This window comes from Cervus elaphus, chromosome 9 (genome assembly GCF_910594005.1).
Source record: "Cervus elaphus chromosome 9, mCerEla1.1, whole genome shotgun sequence".
In the NCBI taxonomy this organism is placed as follows: Eukaryota; Metazoa; Chordata; class Mammalia; order Artiodactyla; family Cervidae; genus Cervus; species Cervus elaphus.
The window spans coordinates 33,613,981-33,633,351 of record NC_057823.1 but is presented as its reverse complement, the minus strand read 5'-3'; the positions used below and the strand labels follow the sequence as shown (position 1 = coordinate 33,633,351).

Genomic DNA, 19,371 nt, shown 5'->3' with positions numbered 1-19,371 from the left:
CCAACACACCCTTTGAGAACCATGGAGAATACCCATTTCCTTTTAAAAGAGGTCAAGGTTTCCTATTTTTAAACACTCTAGAAAAGATCAATAGGATAATCAGTATTTTTTTTTTCCTTCTTTAGGAAAAAAGAAGTGTTTCCCCATTCCATTGCCAAGAGGAGCCTTGTGGCTTAAATCAACCTACATCCCTTTTTGTGATGCTTAGTCCACTGGTAAAACTCCCAGAGTCAACTCCAAAGAAAGCTGAGGTCCATACCTATTTTGCCATCTGTTTCTGAGTTTTTTCTCCCCTTGTTTTGGAGTTTCCAGTCTGTTACTAGAGAACTCAGTCCTGTTCGTTTTGTTGACAGGTTGCCAGGATACATCCAGGCGACAAAGGCAGGGGTTCCTGCTCCTGGCAGCCAGCCTCGCCTCCTAACAGAACTCCTGCAAGAGGGGAGGTGAATCCTGGATCTCCCATCTATTCTACTCCTGTTTCCACCAACTACCCCACCAAGGAATTCAGCAAGCCATGACAAAAGCCGAAATAGAAAAATAAAGAATGAGTATTACAAGGTGAGGATCCCAGAAGGTGTGTTCCTTCTCTGTTGTCTGGTAGCTAATCTGTCTCAAGTCTTACCTTTCAATTAGCAATAATGCCCTTAATCTCTTCCACTTCCTTCTCACCACTATATAGTGATATTTGCTTGCTATAGAAAAGGAATCCAAAGAAAAGTAACCCGTTCTTAAGTTAAAAAGAATAACCCTCAAGTACTACTAAACAAATGAACAAATACAGTTTTACTTCATTGGATGATTTTGGCAATAATGTGAATTATGAATTAAATGTTTTCATTACTAAAAGAATCAAATTCCACTTAAGGGGGTGATGTTTAAAATTTTCTTCAAAGAAAAGTTGATAAAATATATTTTTAACATTAATCAGAATTATATCGCCCAGAAAGTTTCCTCACTTGCCTTCCAGTCAATCCCCCTTTCATAGGCAACCACAGTTCTCATTTCTATTACTATAAGAATAATTTGGCTGTTGATGATGAGTTCTATATGAGTAGAAGTATACAATGTATATTCTTGTATCTGACTTCATTGGCTCAGAAGAATATTTCTGAGACTGTTCCTGTTGCTACACATATAAGCAGTTCAATTCCTTGTGTAGATGAGTATTATAACACTAAAGAATTATTACACAAGCTGTTTATCTATTTTCTTATTAATTGATACTTGGTTTGTTTCCAGGTTGGGGTTCCTATAACTAAAGCTGCTCAAAACATTCTTGCACAAGTCTTTTGGTGGACATGTGTTTTCATTTACCTTGGGTTCAGACCTAGGACTAAAACTGATGGATGATAGGGTAGATGTATGCTTAACTTTATAAGGAATATGAAATGATATGGCACTGTGGTTATAATTTATATTTCCTTCATGACTAATGTAGTTAAGCATTTTTACATGAGCTTGTTAGAGACTTGTATCTCTTTTTTGTTAAGTATATATTCATATTTCTTGTCCCTTTTAAGTGTTTTTTCTTTTAATATCATCTTCATTGATATATAATTCACATACAATAAAGTGCACTCATTTAAGTACCCAGTTTAATGAGTTTTGACGAGTGATTTTATCCATTTTACCACCAATGATAAAATATAAGAACATGTCCATTAACCTTTGTAGTTCATTCTCTGTCCACGCAGCCAGTAAGTAATCACTGATCTACTTTCTGTCACCTACAGATTAGCTTTACTTGTTTGGAATTTTATATAAATGAAATAATTTGGTATATTCTCTTTTGCATATGACCTTTTATCTGGCATAATATTTTTGAAAGATATCTGTCATTGTGTGTGATTTGTTCATTTGTTTTGTGGAGTAATACTCTGTTATATGAATGCATCATAGTTGGTTTATCCATTTATCCATTAACATGTGTTTATGTCATTTGTAATTATTTAGGGATAGGATGTCCATGTTATCAGGGGGATATAGATTTGACTTTATGAGAAACTGCCCAATGGTTCTCCAGAGTGGTTGCAATAGTTCATACTCCCATCAGGCATATATGAGAGTTTCTGTTTTTTTCACATCCTAACACTTGGTATTGGTAACTTAAAATTTTTTAGCCATTCTAGTGTGTGTATAGTGGTACCTCTGTGGTTTTAATTTGCATTTTCCTGAAAAATAACAGGAAAATGCAAATTAATTTTTTGTATAATTTACTATTATTTCATGAGCTTATTGATATTTTGTACATTTTCTGTTGTGAATAGTCTATTCAAAGCTTTTGCCTGTCTTTGGCAACCCATGTTGGGTTGCTTGCCACATATGTGTCAAATATATGCATTGCAAAAAATTCTTCCCAATCTGTGGCTTATCTTTAGTTTTCTTAATGATATTTTTTAAAGGATAGATGTTTCTAATTTACATGAAGTAAAATTTTAAATTCTTTTATGTTTAGTGCCATTCAGTTTTTCTGTCTAAGAAATCTTTGCAAATATTGAGATCATAAAGTATTTTCCTATAGTTTCTTCTAGAAGCTTTATAGTTTTAGTTTTTATATGTAGTTCTGTGATTCACCTTGAGTTAATTTTTGTGTTTGGTGACAGTAGATGGTTGATAATAATTTTTCTGCTACATGAATCCGGTTGTCCCACCATTATTTGTTTAAAAGATTTTCCTCTCTTTATTGAATTATCTTGGCATCTTTGTCACTATGAATTGACCACATATGTGAATCGACCATTTATTTCTGGACTCTATTCCATTACATCAATCTAAACAAAACTTGATAGGATTCTAGTTGCACTGATGTCTTTATTGGCATCATTAATTTTTAATAAGCCAGTTATCTTGGCTTGTGTGTATGAAAGTGTTCATCGCTCAGTTGTGTCCAACTTCAAAACAGATATACAAGTTGAGTGCTTCCATGACTGTTTGCCAGTGGAACCATGCATAAGAGTTTAAATCAGGTTGGGCATTCTGTCTTCTATGTTTTCCAAATCTCCTCCCAGACAGTAATCTGATCTTAAGCTATTCTGTAGTAAGCCAAAACCAAAAATATATGGTTATAAATTTAATCAAGAATGATAATCCCAGTAAAAGGGATGCATTTTTTTCAAACCCATTTATACAAAATGTGGCTTGAACTTAATTTTCATTCATTCATTCATTCAATAACTTATTGTCTACTGTTTTCCAGACACTATTCTAGACAAGGAAAGAGGGGAGGAAAATATTTCTTTGTTCGTAATTTCTGCAAGGAAACAATATTTATAATCTCTACTCTAGTGCCTGTTTAACAGTGTATATCTCACAATTACAAAGAAAAAAACCTACACCTGATAAAATAAACATTGGACAGAATGTTTTTATGCATTCCTATGACTTTACAGAGAATTATCAGCACTCAGAAATTTACTAAAGAAAAATACTTTCTCGGGCTTTTCAAGTTTGCTATCCCTGTCATAAAACATCCATTTCTTTTAAGCCCGAGAATGTAAACTATCCCTTCTGGCCATTTGAATTTTCCAACCTATTTTAGAAATTGAATCTTATGTATTATTTCTAAGAGAAATTTGTTCAGAAACTGGACTTTAATATGGCCATTTCTTCTCTGGATTTATATAATTTAAATGAATATTGTTTTATTCTAATATTATTATTTTAAAAAATTTCCCCAAACTCCCTGGTGAATGAAACCTTTTTAGGAGTTTTGCAATTCAAGAGATAAATTGTAAGTGGTGAGAATGTGAACAATTCCAGAGCACCCTTCCTGAGGCAGCAGAGGAGATTGCTGTGGAGTCTTAAAGACACAGAGAAACCTTTTCTAAATAGTACAGTATACAATATATAGTACAGTATACGGCAGGATGCACCCCCAGTGTTGGGGCAACAGGAAGGGAAATGTAAAGGGGGCACACTGTTAGCAGGTTAAAAGTGATGACAACTGCAAATAGAATGTCCAGAGTACAGTGCAACCAAACATTTATTTCAGAGAATTCTAAAAGAAAGCCCATGGCGTTCTCACAAACAAAACTTATTAGGATTGTGGTTGCCCTGAGTGCTATTTTGTAAATTCACACTGATGAATAATTGGGTGTTTCATTGTTAAAATGGAGTTTTCTTGTTGTGTGCTCTAATTCAGAGATTAGAAAACTTCTCCTATAAATGACCATATAATAAATAATTTAGGTCCTGTAGTCTGCCTGTTCTGCTGTGGTAAGACAAAAACAATCAAGACAAATACACCAATGAACAAGCATGGCTCTGTTCCAGTAAAACCTTATTTACCAAAAAAAAAAAAAGGACAGCTGGCCAGGTTTGACCAGGGAGCCCTAGATTGTCGACCCTTGTTCTAATCTTCAAGGAATTCTAATGAAATATTTTGCAAATTTGTCCATTGATGTATAAAGAACTGTGGCCTTGAAACTGTTCTTCCTCTGAGTGCCCGGTACTGTGGGGCTATCTTCAAAGAAGATATGACTTCCAAGGAGAATTAAGCTCTCAAAGTCATCTGCATTCAGAATGCATGCGGTCAAAAGAAACAATACATGAATAAGCTCAGCTCAGGAAAACCTGACTTTGTTTCTCCTTCAGTTTTCTTCCTAGTCCTACAGCGCCCAATACATGCGTCACCTAGTCACAAAGCCGCCTCTGGTGTGCTGGTCCGGCTCTGTTCTTGGGAGGAGCTCTGTGCCACAGACGCAGGTAGCTCATTTCTTGTTGAATAGTCTTTACCATGAGGTATAGGGCTTGGTTCCGTACACAGTCCTTGGCTGGATTCTCATTTCTCTTGGATTTGGTATACAGGCAATCCCTCAAGATCCTTGGGTAGTTGGGTCCAGGACTTCCTATTGAAACCAAAATCCATGGATCCTCAAGTCTCTTATACAAAATGGTATAGTATTTGCATATGACCTACATGCATCTTCCAGGATACTTTTAAATCCTCTCTAGATTGCTTGTAATACCTAATACAAAGTAAATGCTATGTAAGCAGTTGCCAGTGTATGGCAAATTCAAGTTACGTTTTTCTAAAACTTTCTGGACTTTTAAAAAATATTTTTGATCTGATGTTGGTTGATTCTGCAGACGCAAAACCTGAAGATACAAGTGACTGACTATAGTTACACTTCTAAGCCCAGAATGATAATTCCTTTAAAAAATTATTGAAATATAGTTGATTTACAACATTGTGCTAGTTTTTAGGTGTACAGTGATTCAATTATACATATATTCCTTCTTTTATAGTTTCTTTACCCTTATAGGTTATTACAGAATATTGTAGAGTTCCCTGTGCCATACAGTAGATCCTTGCTGGTTATATATTTTATATATAATATATTAACCCAAAGCTCCAGATTTATTCCTCCCCTCATCCTCACATTTCCCCTATGGTAACCATAAGTTTGTTTTCAAAATCTGTGACGCTGTTTTATGAATAAGTTCATTTGTATCCTTTTTAAAAATTAGGTTCCACATATGAATGATATCATATGATATTTGTCCTTTTTTGTCTGTCAGTTAGCATGACACTCTCTAGGTTCATTCATGTTGCCGCAAATGGCATTGTTTCGTTCTTTTTTATGACTGAATAATATTCCATTGTATATATGTATCACTTCTTCTTTATCCGTTCATCTGTTGATGCACATTTATTAATAGGTTGCTTGCATGTCTTGGCTACTGTTAATAGTGCTGCTATGAACACTGGGGTGCGTGTATTTTTTCGAAGTATTGTCTTCTCCAGATGTATACCCAGGAGTGGGATTGACGGATCATATGGTGGTTCTACTTTTAGATTTTAAGAAACCTCCATACTGCTCTCCATAGTGGTTGTTCCAGTTTACATTCCCATCAACAGGGCATCTGGGTTCCCTCCACACCCTCTCCAGCACTTGTTTGTAGACTTTTTGATGATAGCCATTCTGATTAGTGTGAGGTGATAGCTCATTGCAGTTTTAACTTGCATTTCTCCTATAATTAGTAATGTTGAGTGAGCATCTTTTCATGTGCTTTTCTGGCCACCTATATGTCTTCTTTAGAGAAATTTCTATTTAAGATCTGCCCTTTTTTATTAGGTTGTTTATTTTATTAATATTGAGCTGCATGAGCTATTTGTATATTTTGGAGATTAATTCCTTGTCGTTCACTTTCTTTGCAAATATTTTCTCCCATTCTGTTGGTTGTCTTTTCATTTTGTTTATGGTTTCTTTTGCTGTACAAAAGCTTTTAAGTTTCATTAGGCCTCATTTGTTTACTTTTTTAAAATTTTCATTACTCTAGGAGTTAGATCCAAAAAGATTGCTGCAAAATACTAATCCCTTGAGTTAGTATTTTTAGGAAGATTAAACAAAGGTTAGATGCTCAGATATCCCTAAGACTTGAAAAAATACCACAAAAGTAGCTTTTAATCCTTTCTCTCCAAAAGTCCTTTTCTGTTTTTATTCTTCTGTTTAATTAATGGGCTTGATTTTTTGTTTTCAAAATCTGTTTAAAATCAAGCTAATCTTACTCGGCTCATTCAACATGCAGCAGTTTTTTGTCAGTGCCTGCAATGTGCTTGGCACTGGACTAGTTGCTTGGGATGTGACTATGCAGAGAGCAAACAAGACCCTAATGTTCATGAAGGTTACATTCACGTAAAGGAAACGGATACTGCACATGTAAACAAACAAAGGATGATAATATATGCTACAAGAGCTGTGAAGAAAATAAACAGCACTGCCATAACTGTGCACACAGCCGTGATAGTGGTGGTGGCAGTGGTGTACATGTACATGTGTGTGCTCATGTGTGTGGTGTGCATACACGGGTATGTGCATGTGTATGTGCGTGTGCACATGTGTCTGTGTAGGTGCATGCGTGTCTGTGTGTGTGCCTCTGTGTGTGTGTGTGTGTGTGTGTGTTTTAGGAAGAGAAAGAAACTACTTGAGAAAGAGTAGTCAGGAAGGGTCTGTCTGTTAGAGTTGACCTTTCAATAGAGATCTGGAAAATAAAATAAGAAAGCTACCCAAAGAGCTGGGGGAAGATTCTAGGCAGTAGCAAGAGCATGTGCAAAGTTCCTTTTCAGTCTCCCCCCTAACCTGGAGCAAGAATGAGTTTGGTTTATTTGAGGAACCGAGAGGTGAACAAGGATGCAAGACCGTACAGATGGGAGAGAGTTAAGGGGGCCCAAAGCAGAGGCTTAGGGAGGCACCAGGTTATAGAAGTTCAAGCGTTTGGCCTTTTTTTTGAGAATAGTGCCACAACCATGGTATGTTTAGTCAGGGGAGGTTGAGAATTTGTTTTATAACTTTAGTAGGTAACTATGTCTGCTCTGAAAAAAGGAGGATTAAACAGTAGGAGTGATTTTTCTCCTGCTGGGCCTGAAAGAACATGTGGACAGCAAGGCACATCCATTTACCTGCAAGGCAGTAAACTTAGGAGAGTGCACAAAACATCCAAATGGGATAACTGGCTACAGTAGAGACAGATATGAAGAATGTTGGTGTGTGAATTAATATAGTATCATGAGGTTATCCAACATCAATAGAAGAATGGAGACAGAAGTGAAAGAATACGGAAAGGAGAGATATTAACACACATAAAAGCAAAGAGGACAGGAGAGGAGAAAGTGAGCAGAAAGAAAATATAAGGTGACTGGTGTAAAATGAGATGTTTACTTTTCTGTGGAATCATTGAAAGTCACTTATATGGGGATAAAAAATGCTAAATCTATTTTTAGAGTATCCGTGCTTAATCACTCAGTCGTGTCCAACTCTTTGCAACCCTGTGGACTGTAGCCCTCAAGGCTTCTATATCCATGGGGATTCTCCAGGCAAGAATACTGGAGTGGGTTGCCATGCCCTCCTCCAGGGGATCTTCCCGACCCAGGGATTGAACCCAGGTCTCACGCATTGCAGATGAATTCTTTTTTTTTTTTGTTCTATATTATTATTTTTTTTTTCCAGTGGATTTGTCATACATTGATATGAATCAGCCATGGATTTACATGTATTCCCAATCCCGATCCCCCCTCCCACCTCCCTCTCCACCCGATTCCTCTGGGTCTTCCCAGTGTACCAGGCCGGAGCACTTGTCTCATGCATCCCACCTGGGCTGGTGATCTGTTTCACCATAGATAGTATACATGCTGTTCTTTTGAAATATCCCACCCTCACCTTCTCCCACAGAGTTCAAAAGTCTGTTCTGTATTTCTGTGTCTCTTTTTCTGTTTTGCATATAGGGTTATCGTTATCACCTTTCTAAATTCCATATATATGTGTTAGTATGCTGTAATGTTCTTTATCTTTCTGGCTTACTTCACTCTGTATAATGGGCTCCAGTTTCATCCATCTCATTAGGACTGGTTCAAATGAATTCTTTTTAATGGCTGAGTAATATTCCATGGTGTATATGTACCACAGCTTCCTTATCCATTCATCTGCTGATGGGCATCTAGGTTGCTTCCATGTTCTGGCTATTATAAACAGTGCTGCGATGAACATTGAGGTGCATGTGTCTCTTTCAGATCTGGTTTCCTCAGTGTGTATGCCCAGAAGTGGGATTGCTGGGTCATATGGCAGTTCTATTTCCAGTTTTTTAAGAAATCTCCACACTGTTTTCCATAGCGGCTGTACTAGTTTGCATTCCCACCAACAGTGTAAGAGGGTTCCCTTTTCTCCACACCCTCTCCAGCATTTATTGCTTGTAGACTTTTGGATAGCAGCCATCCTGACTGGCGTGTAATGGTACCTCATTGTGGTTTTGATTTGCATTTCTCTAATAATGAGTGATGTTGAGCATCTTTTCATGTGTTTGTTAGCCATCTGTATGTCTTCTTTGGAGAAATGTCTGTTTAGTTCTTTGGCCCATTTTTTGATTGGGTCATTTATTTTTCTGGAATTGAGCTTCAGGAGTTGCTTGTATATTTTTGAGATTAATCCTTTGTTGATAAATCCACGAACCTATGGACACCTTATCTTCGACAAAGGAGGCAAGGATATACAATGGAAAAAAGACAACCTCTTTAACAAGTGGTGCTGGGAAAACTGGTCAACCACTTGTAAAAGAATGAAACTAGAACACTTTCTAACACCATACACAAAAATAAACTCAAAATGGATTAAAGATCTAAATGTAAGACCAGAAACTATAAAACTCCTAGAGGAGAACATAGGCAAAACACTCTCCGACATAAATCACAGCAAGATCCTCTATGACCCACCTCCCAGAATATTGGAAATAAAAGCAAAAATAAACAAGTGGGACCTAATGAAACTTAAAAGCTTTTGCACTACAAAGGAAACTATAAGTAAGGTGAAAAGACAGCCCTCAGATTGGGAGAAAATAATAGCAAATGAAGAAACAGATGAATTCTTTTAGAGTGTCTGCTAGTTCCTTTTACCTTTTCTCTTGCTCTCCTCTCCCAACCCCGCATCTCCCATGCAAGCCCACAAGATCAAGAACTTAGTTGGAGAGCTGGGACAAAGGAAGGTTTCCCCATGATCATTTCCCCTGCCTTCACCACTAGTAGAACCTCTCCCAGGTCAAAAGATGTGATCAAAGGTTATTTTAGTAAAATTACTGTGAAATGTACAAAGTGAAAGTAGTGAGGATTAGAAATAGAAGAAATCCATGGTTGGAGAAAGACTCAGAATTCAATGTTTAGCTAACTGTTGTTCTTATTAGTATCATCTGACCTAGTTACAATCCAGCATATCATTACCAATTACATGCTACATGGACTGGAATCCTGGCATGGATTCATTGTCAAATGAAGATTATGACAAGGGTTATCAGTCTGTTCTCTTGACCTAGAAGGGATATGGAGGAAAATGTGTAGAGGGGGATGTGTGTACGTGTGTGTGAGCAGTTAGAAAGAGAGTGCTCAGTGTAGTTATGATAAATATAGCTAATAAGATTCCAGCCTCTTGCCAAGTGTATATATTCACTGAAAGGATGGAAATTCATAGTTTGTGAAAAATTATTTATATTGCAGCTCTTTTCAAAATGTGTAGTAAGAAATTAGTTTTCACATTACTTGAATCACTTTATGGCATTTCCTCTCAAAAATACCAAATGATTGTGCAATATTAAAATAACGATAAATCTTGGACTGCTCTATCTGTTCAGTTCCAAGTGAACCATAGTATATATGAAACACATGACATTTCAGTCAGCAAAAATTAAGACCACATTTTCCTCTTCAGTTAGCCTGTTTCCTATGTTGAATACTGTGTCAAGTGGAGTTTTAATTATTTAGCTGTTGGGGTGTTTATGGATAACAAGAAGTTTCCAAATAAACTTTTCAACAGAGACTCCCAGGAAAAGCTTATTGATAAATAGCGCAAGAACACTGTTCTAGCTGTAAGTACCGAAATGACCAGTATCCACTGTGTGTCTAAATAAAATAGGTAATGTTGTGATTCACCAGCGACTTAATAACTTTTAGTGTTAGTCTTAATTTTGTGACTGGAATTTTATAATTAATCAATAGAGAAAAATCTGTCTCCTGAAATGGTGTCATCCTTCCACATGATATTTACAAGACAAATTTAAAATCTATACATTTTCAAATACTGATTTCATGATGTCTTGAGATATTTCAGCCTATTTTATCTTCCCATATAATTGTGGTATTATAAGATTCAAGAAATCAGAAAAGTGAAAAACTACCAACAAACAGCTACAACACTTAGGTGGAAGCTTCAGGAGGCTACAAGGAGAAAAGAACAAGGAACAGTAAAAGTAAAACCAAGAAATTTATAAAGCCCACTGAAAGCAAATGAGGACTACGTGCATCTCATCTGTACCTTTTCCACCCTAGGGTCCAGAATAATGAAATAATTCTCAAGATATGGAGGAAGGAAAAGCCCGTTTAGTCACCTTAGGAGTGAATTGCCATGTATGTCTTTGAGTGGAGTAGCCTTTGCTGATGAGACTTCTGGGCTTCAAAGGGCAGGAAAGGTAAAGGAGGAGAATGAAAGGAAGATGTTCATGATGACTCTTGTAGTGTCCCCTGGACCTTGGCTGATGACAGTCACTAATAAGTTCCCCTGGAGGTTGGGTTAACCACCACCCTTCACAGAAAAACCACATAGAAAAAAGAGCTCTGCTAGACCCTAGGAATGGTCTCTCTGTCCTATATGAAGATAGTATTTAGAATCATATAATGCAAATAATTTCATCATAATAGTGTAGTAGTTGCATCCATGAAGGAAAGGCCAAGACCATCACCAAAGCCTTTGTATTATTGAGAATCTGATTGCTTTTTTCAAACAAACCTCATTTAGGTAAAAAGTTATGCCTCTGTTTCTTTAAGTGACCAAAGTAGGAGTCTTTTTATTTAAAGTGATACACAATCCTTTTTTTCTTTTTCTTTGATTTATTTTTAATTGGAAGATAATCGCTTTACAATGTTGCATTGGTTTCTTCTGTGCAACGATGTGAATCAGCCATAAGTACACATATCCCCACCTGCCTTGAACCTCCCTCCCGCCTCCGACCCCATCCCACCCCTTTAGGTGGTCACAGAGCACCAGACTGCACTCCCTGTGTTCTATAGCAACATCCCACTAGCTATTGATTTTAATGTGGTAATGTATATATTTCATTGCTACTCTCTCAATTCATCCCAGCTTCTTCTTCCCTCACTGTGTCCGCAAGTCAGTTCTCTATGTCTGCGTCTCTATTCCTGCCCTGCAAATAGGTTCATCAGTACCATCTTTCTAGATTCCATATGTCCTGTTCTTGGTTGCTCAGTCGTGTCTGACTCTTTGTGACCCCATGGACTGTAGTCCGCCAGGCTTCTCTGTCCATGGGGATTCTCCAAGCAAGAATACTGGAGTGGGTTGCCTCCAGGGGATCTTTCCAACCCAAGGATTGAACCCAGGTCTCCCTCATTGCAGGCCGATTCTTTACCATCTGAGCCACCAGGTAAGTCTCTAGATTCTATATATATGTATTAATATATAATATTTGTTTATCTTTTTCTGACTTATAATATTTCACCCTGTATAACAGGCTATAGATTTGCCCACCTCAGTTCAACTGACTCAGATTCATAACACACAATCCTAACAGGTATATAGATGAAGTAAATGTATTGTAGTAGTCTGTTAGTTAACTCATAGATGGAAGGGTTGGATTATTTGGAAATATGTCTAACTGTGGTCATGGTAATGGGAACTCAAAAATTATATCACAAAATATCTGTTCTAGGCTCTTCTGCCAGAGGCAGCATTCTGGGCTGAATGAATTATTAAATAAATCCAACTCCACCCAGGCCTCCTTAGTGGACTCAAGTGTACTTAGACAGGGCATTTATTATAAGGATACATGTGCATGGAAACACAGAGGACTCAAACAACCAGGCCTCAGGAAGGGCAAGAACTACCTGTTCCAGAGAAATTCCTAGCCAAAGAGCTGAGTGGATTCTGTTCTCCAGGCCAAACACCAAAATAATTAGTAGGTAATTTTTATAAAACCGTCAGAATTATAGAGGAAAGTCAAAAGAGTTTCTCAACCAAGTTCATTTTTATTTCTGCTGATTATTCAGCATTAACAGTCAGATATTATCCCCATTGGCTTTTCAGCCCTATCAGTTCAGTTCAGTCGCTCAGTCGTGTCCGACTCTTTGCAACCCCATGAACCGCAGCATGCCAGGCCTCCCTGTCCATCACCAACTTCTGGAGTTTACCCAACTCATGTCCATTGAGTCGGTGATGCCATCCAACCATCTCATCCTCTGTCGTCCCCTTCTGCTCCTGCCCCCACTCCCTTCCAGCATTGGGGTCTTTTCAAATGAGTCAGCTCTTTGCATCAGGTGGCCAAAGTATTGGACTTTCAGCTTCAACATCAGTCCTTCCAATGAACACCCAGGACTGATCTCCTTTAGGATGGACTGGTTTGATCTCCTTGCAGTCCAAGGGACTCTCAAGAGTCTTCTCCAACACCACAGTTCAAAAGCATCAATTCTTCAGCAGTCAACTTTCTTTATAGTCCAACTCTCACATCCATACATGACTACTGGAAAAACCACAACCTTGACTAGACGGACCTTTGTTGACAAAGTAATGTCTCTGCTTTTTAATATGCTGTCTAGGTTGGTCATAACTTTCCTTCCAAAAAGTAAGTGTCTTTTAATTTCATGGCTACAATCACCCTGCAGCCCTATAGTAGGCCTCTATTCAGCCCTATAGTAGGCCTCTTTCTGAGTAGAACTAAAGACCCCACCCTGTTTTCCTTTTTAGGAGAGGTGAAGAAAGAGCCCTATCCACAGTCAAACTCTGCAACCCTGACCTGGTCACTACTTTGCCACTTGTGAGGTGACCTGCTTTTTCTTTATACATTAGTAGTATCTGAACATAATCTCTCATTTCTTCTTTGGGACGTTGTAACAGAGGTTTCTTCCATTCTCCAATAGAATTATCATAAAGTTCCAGGAGTGCACATATTTTCCAGACATACTGCAAGACATAAAGACTAAAGAATGTTGTACGTCTTCTGTACCCAGGTGACAGGGGCAGCCCCTCATGGTTGCTCACCTGAGTGCTCCATCATTAGCCTGTTCCCATGCTCTACCCTGTTTCATCCACAGTCATTCCATCTCCTTCTTTTCTGTCTTTTTCTTCTTTATTTTAATCTTTAAAAATTGAAATGTAGTTGATTTACAGTTGTATTACAATAGTTGTGTTAGTTTCAGATGTGCAGCTAGGTGATTTGTGTGTGTGTGTGTGTGTGTGTGTGCATTAATACATACACGTATTCTTTTTCAGGTACTTTTCCATTATAGGTTATTATAAGATATTGAATATAGTTTCCTATGCCATACAGTTGATCCTTATTGTTTATTTTATATAGAGTAGTATGTATCTGTTAATCCCAGATTCTTACTTTATCTGCCACTCCCCGCCCCCATTTTTCCCTTGGGTAACCATAAGTTTGGTTTCTATATCTGTGGATTTCTTTCTGTTTTGTAAATAGTTTCATTTGTATCATTTTTAAAGATTCAATGTGTAAGTTATATCATATGATATTTGTCTTTATCTGACTGACTTTGTATGATAATCTCTAGGTCCATCCATGTTGCTATAAATGGCATTATTTCATTTTTTAAGACTGAGTAATATTCCATTGTATATATATATTCCACATCTTCTTTATCCATTCATCTGTCCATGAACATTTAGGTTGCTTGCATGTCATGGCTATTGTAAATATTGCTGCTGTGAACACTGGGGTGCATATATCTTTTCATATTAGAGTTTTCTCTGGGTATATGCTTCAGAATAGTATTACAGGATTAAGCATATGTGTGTGATAAGGCACTTCAGTCATGTCCAACTCTTTACAACCCTCTGGACCAAAGCTCATCAGGCTCCTCTGTCCATGGGATTCTCCAGGCAAGAATACTGGAGTGGGTTGCCTTGCCCTCCTCCAGGAGATCTTTCTGACCCAAGGATAGAACCCATGTCTCCTGCATTGGCGGGATCTGTAAAGGCAGATTCTTTGCCACTGGTGCCACCTGGGAAGCCCATTGCAGGATCACATGGTAGCTCTATTTTTATTTTGTTAGAGATCCTCCGTACTGTTCTCCACAGTGGATGCACTAGTTTACATCCCTACCAACAGTGTAGGAGGGTTCCCCTTTCTCTACATGCTCTTCAGCTTTTATTATTTGTAGTCTTTTTGATGATGGCCATTCTTACTGGTATGAGGTGCTATTTCACTGCAGCTTTGATTTAAATTTATCTAGTAATTAGTGATGTTGAGCATCTTTTCATGTGACTTTTGGCCATCTGTATATGTCTTCTTTAGAGAAATATTTAGCTCTTCTACATAGTCTGTCTTCTTCTTAAGTATAATTTATTTGCTGTGATGTTTCATGCTTCTGTTCTCCAACTTCACAACTCTTTCTAATTTTCTTTTCTGCTTTAGTATCCATTGCTGTTATCCTTCCCAAGAGACTGATTGTGATTGAATCAGTTCATCTGTTCGTGTCCAGCCATGTCATAGACTACTGCTGATGAGCCTATGATGGATAGCTTTGTCCACTGCCCAAGCTCTGACACAATCAGCTTCGTTTGGGGATTGGGAGTTGAATAATATGCTACAGAGCATAATCACCCAGGGCTATCGGTCCAGAGGAGAAGGGGCAGGTTTCTTTAGCAGGGGCTATCAGTATGAGAAGCACTGTAATTGAAATATTTCATACTGCTTTGATCTGATAACTTTAGAAAATGTAGTCATATTTCTCAAAATTTTTCAATATTTTTTTACCTTTTCAGGACTACAGGTTGAAGTGTCTTTTAATGAAATATGAATAAAATGTTCTTTGAATTAGCTACAGAATAAAAACTTAGGAATTCCTCAGACTATTTTTAAACAGGAAGAATAATTTTAAAAATCTATAGTTACCTAATTACATTTTTCAGCCTGCAGTGTTATTATTGATAATATGGGAAAGAAGATCTATTAAAACTATATAGTAACAATTATGATATCATATTTATCCCCTACCAGACTCTGTGCTAAGCATTTTATCTTACTTTTAATCTTCACAATAACTCTGCAAGGTATCAATCATTGTCCCAAAATGTAAGTGAAACTGAGGCATAGAGAAGCTACATATCCCAAGATTCCATCGCTGATAGACATTTTGGACCTAGTGTTTAAAATAGGCCTGAATTTGTTGCAAAAGTACTTTAAAGTGGAAACTGAAAGAGTACTACTGGATTCTTGGCTGAGTTACTTTTCCTGCTCTTACTTAGCAAATTAGACTGTAGCAGTGTATTTCAGAGTGTGCTTGAACTTGAACTTTGTTTCCCAGATGTGTTAGTGAAACCTTGATTAAATATCTGAATAACCAGAGCCTATCACACACAGAAAGAGGAGTGGGAATTGATTCAGCATTTAGAAGGAAGATACTGTTGGGGATAAATTCTTTCATTCTTGAAGCTCTGTGTAAATGCAGCAAAATTTTATAGCAGAAGTTTGCTATCTAGTCCAGAAGTATTTGTCAAGATTTTCAGCAAAAATGTTTAGACATATGTCAGCTACTAGCAACATAAGATGGGACATGGTGGCAACTTCAGAATTGGAAGGAATATATAAGTCTGGCTGTGTGTAGTATACATAGTCTCAAGAAATTAGGTACAAAGTACATTTTGTAAATCAGAGGGATCTATTTTCCTACTAAAAATGTACTTTTAGAGTAAACTCTATAATGGATCCTGTTAGGAAACCAAAGAACTTCCTTTCCGTAGTCTCTGAATGTTAAATGTTGATGTTCTCAACATTTCTTCACTTGTGATCTTTTTCAATTGTATGTTATACATGTTATAAGAAAATATAAGATTTCCCCATTTCCTATAGGGAAATCAACATTCTTGTTGTTCAGTCGCTAAGGTTTGTCTGACTCTTTGCAACCCCATGGGCTGCAGCATGCCAGGCTGCTTTGATCTTTGCTATCTCTCAGAGCTGGCTCAGATTTATGTCCTTTGAGTTGTTGATATCATCCAACTATCTTATCCTCTGCTGCCTCCTTCTCCTTTTGTCTTTTAACTTTCCCAGCATCAGCGTCTTTTCCAACAAAAGTCAACTCTTTGTGTCAGGTGACCAAAGTATTGGTGCTTCAGCTTTAGCATCAGTACTTCCAATGAATACTTGAGGTTGATTTCCTTTAGGATTGAGGATGGTGAATGGGTAGGTGTGGGCATGTACATGAATGTGAGTGGATGGGTGTGGGGTGAGTATATAGATAGATGTATGAATTGTTAGATGTGGTATGAGTATGGATGTAAGTGAATGGGTAGGTGTACACGGGTGTCAGTGATTGGGTGTGTGTGGATAGGTGTGAGTGGATGCATGTTAGTATGAAAGTGTATGGTTGTGTGGGTGTGAGTGTGTAGATAAATATGAGTATGTAAATGGATGTGTATATATGAGTTTGTAGATGGATGTGAGTGGTTGTATGTGTGTGCGTGTGTGTGGTAAGATAGGTATGCGTGAAATGAGAAAGGAAAAAGAATGGTGAATAATTGATATTTGGGAAGGTACATTGAGAACAAATCTCAACATTCTTGAGGTTAGTTATAATGCTTTTCATGATTTGAAGGGAAAGCTTATGCATGTGGCACTTTGACAAGAAATGTAGTCAGTTAACCTGGAGCAGAATATATTAAAATCAAGTTTCTGAACGCTGGGCTGGAGGAAGCACAAGCTGGAATCAAGATTGCTGGGAGAAATATCAATAACCTCAGATATGCAGATGACACCACCCTTACGGATGAAAGTGAAGAAGAACTAAAGAGCCTCTTGATGAAAGTGAAAGAGAAGAGTGGAAAAAGTTGGCTTAAAGCTCAACATTCAGAAAACTAAGATCATGACACCCGGTCCCATCACTTCATGGCAAATAGATGGGGAAACAGTGGCTGACTTTATTTTTCTGGACTCCAAAATCACTGCAGATGGTGATTGCAGCCATGAAATTAAAAGATGCTTACTCCTTGGAAGAAAAGTTATGACTAACCTAGACAGCATATTAAAAAGCAGAGACATTACTTTGTCAACAAAGGTCCGTCTAGTCAAGGCTATGGTTTTTCCGGTAGTCATGTATGGATGTGAGAGTTGGACTATAAAGAAAGCTGAGCACCAAAAAATTGATGCTTTTGAACTGTGGTGTTGGAGAAGACTCTTGAGAGTCCCTTGGACTGCAAGGAGATCCAACCAATCCATCCTAAAGGAGATCAGTCCTGGGTGTTCATTGGAAGGACTGATGTTGAAGCTCAAAGTCCAATACTTTGGCCACCTGATGCGAAGAGCTGACTCATTTGAAAAGACCTTGATGCTGGGAAAGATTGAGGGCAGGAGGAGAAGGGGACGACAGAGGATGAGATGGTTGAATGGCATCACTGACTCAATGGACTTGGGTTTGGGTGGACTCCGAGAGTTGGTGATAGACAGGGAGGCCTGGTATGCTGCGGTTCATGGGGTCGCAAAGAGTCGGATACGACTGAGCAACTGAACTGAACTGACCTACCAGTTGCAAATGTGCAGATATCAAAACAAAGAATACAGTCAAAGAGGACAGGGAAGCTTGACTTTTGGTCAGAAAAGACAGACCATACTGAAGAGAATGCAAAATCTGAAGGATTATTTCTTCAGTCACACTGGTTGTGGGTTCTCATAAGAGCTAGACAGAGATCCTTGATCCCACTCTATAACGTTATGTGAATATTTATGTTTTGTTACTCTAGAATGAATTGTACTATAATTCTCATTATAGAGAGCTGACTGGGGCTTCTCAGCAATGCCCCTGGAAAGGGGTCATTGTGGTGGTGTTTCCAGTGGAGACTAGAACTGGGTGTGACCCTGAGCCGACTATTAAGATTCTGGGTCATAGGGTGGCCAAAACTTAGTTGAGCAACAGTTTTCAGAAGGCTGCATTCACAGTGCTGACATCTTTCTCTTGGGGTGTTTTAGTCTTCTATTACTGCTATAGCAAATACCATAAAATAAGCAGCTTAAAAGAAACCCAATTCATTGTCTTATCATTTTATAAGTCAGAAGCCCAACATGGGTACCCTGGGGTAAAATCAAGGTGTCAGCAGACGGTATCCCTTCTGAAACCCTGGCTTGTTTCTTTGCCCTTCCCAGTTTCTAGAACCACTCACATTGCTTGCACACAGCCCCAGTCCTCCACTTTTGCATCAGCAATGGCTCCTTGCGTCCCTTTTTCCTTCCATTGTCCCATCTCTGTCACCAGATGGATAGATTCTCCACTTTTGGGAACTCATGTGATTAGGCGGGGCCTATCACTTCTCATCCTGTTTTCTCCTGAATATAATGGAGTTGAAATGTAAGACATGCCTTACTAGTGTTGAGCCAGTCTGTGTTGCCTTGGCCCTCCAGAGCAAATTAGCAGTGGGGTCAACCACAGGATGCCACATCCTTCACTCCCTTGCAGATGGCACCTTACCCTTAATGCCGTTGGGATGTTTTCCTAGACTTAAAGTGGAGACAGACCAACAATGGAAATAGTGAAACAAAGAGAAAGAGAGCACAGGTGATGGGAGGAGAAAAAGCCCAGTAGAAACAAAAGAAAGAGGAGAAAATAGCATTCAAAGAGTTGATTTTAAATTGAATTATTTTAGTCAAATATTCCAATTTTTCCACCCTAGGTGTAATTTAAAATACATACAGGTCTTCTTTTTGTTTACTAAAGGAAAAGAGAACAAAGCAGTTGATACTGTCACTGACTTCCTTGCTATTTGATAGTTATTGGGCGTGGGGTGGAAGGAGGCTCTCAGTAAACTTGAAACCACAAAATATTTAAACTACAAGCTAAGAACGTTTGCAAGTAAAGAGCTGTCAACCACATTTTATGTT

At 38.1% G+C, this 19,371-nt stretch overlaps 1 protein-coding gene across 3 annotated transcripts in view; it reads left to right on the top strand.

Annotated features, from left to right (window-relative positions):
- The window catches only part of LOC122699853 (zinc finger protein 474), a 62,785-nt gene that overhangs the window by 7,842 nt on the left and 35,572 nt on the right, over positions 1-19,371 (top strand). For 2 of the 3 annotated variants that reach the window (XM_043912271.1, XM_043912269.1), the window contains exons 2-3: positions 126-251; positions 354-558. The gene's annotated coding sequence lies outside the window, so the exon portion shown is untranslated. Of the gene's footprint in view, positions 1-112; positions 252-353; positions 559-19,371 lie in introns of those variants that run through there. The other variant, XM_043912270.1, reaches the window with a different exon arrangement.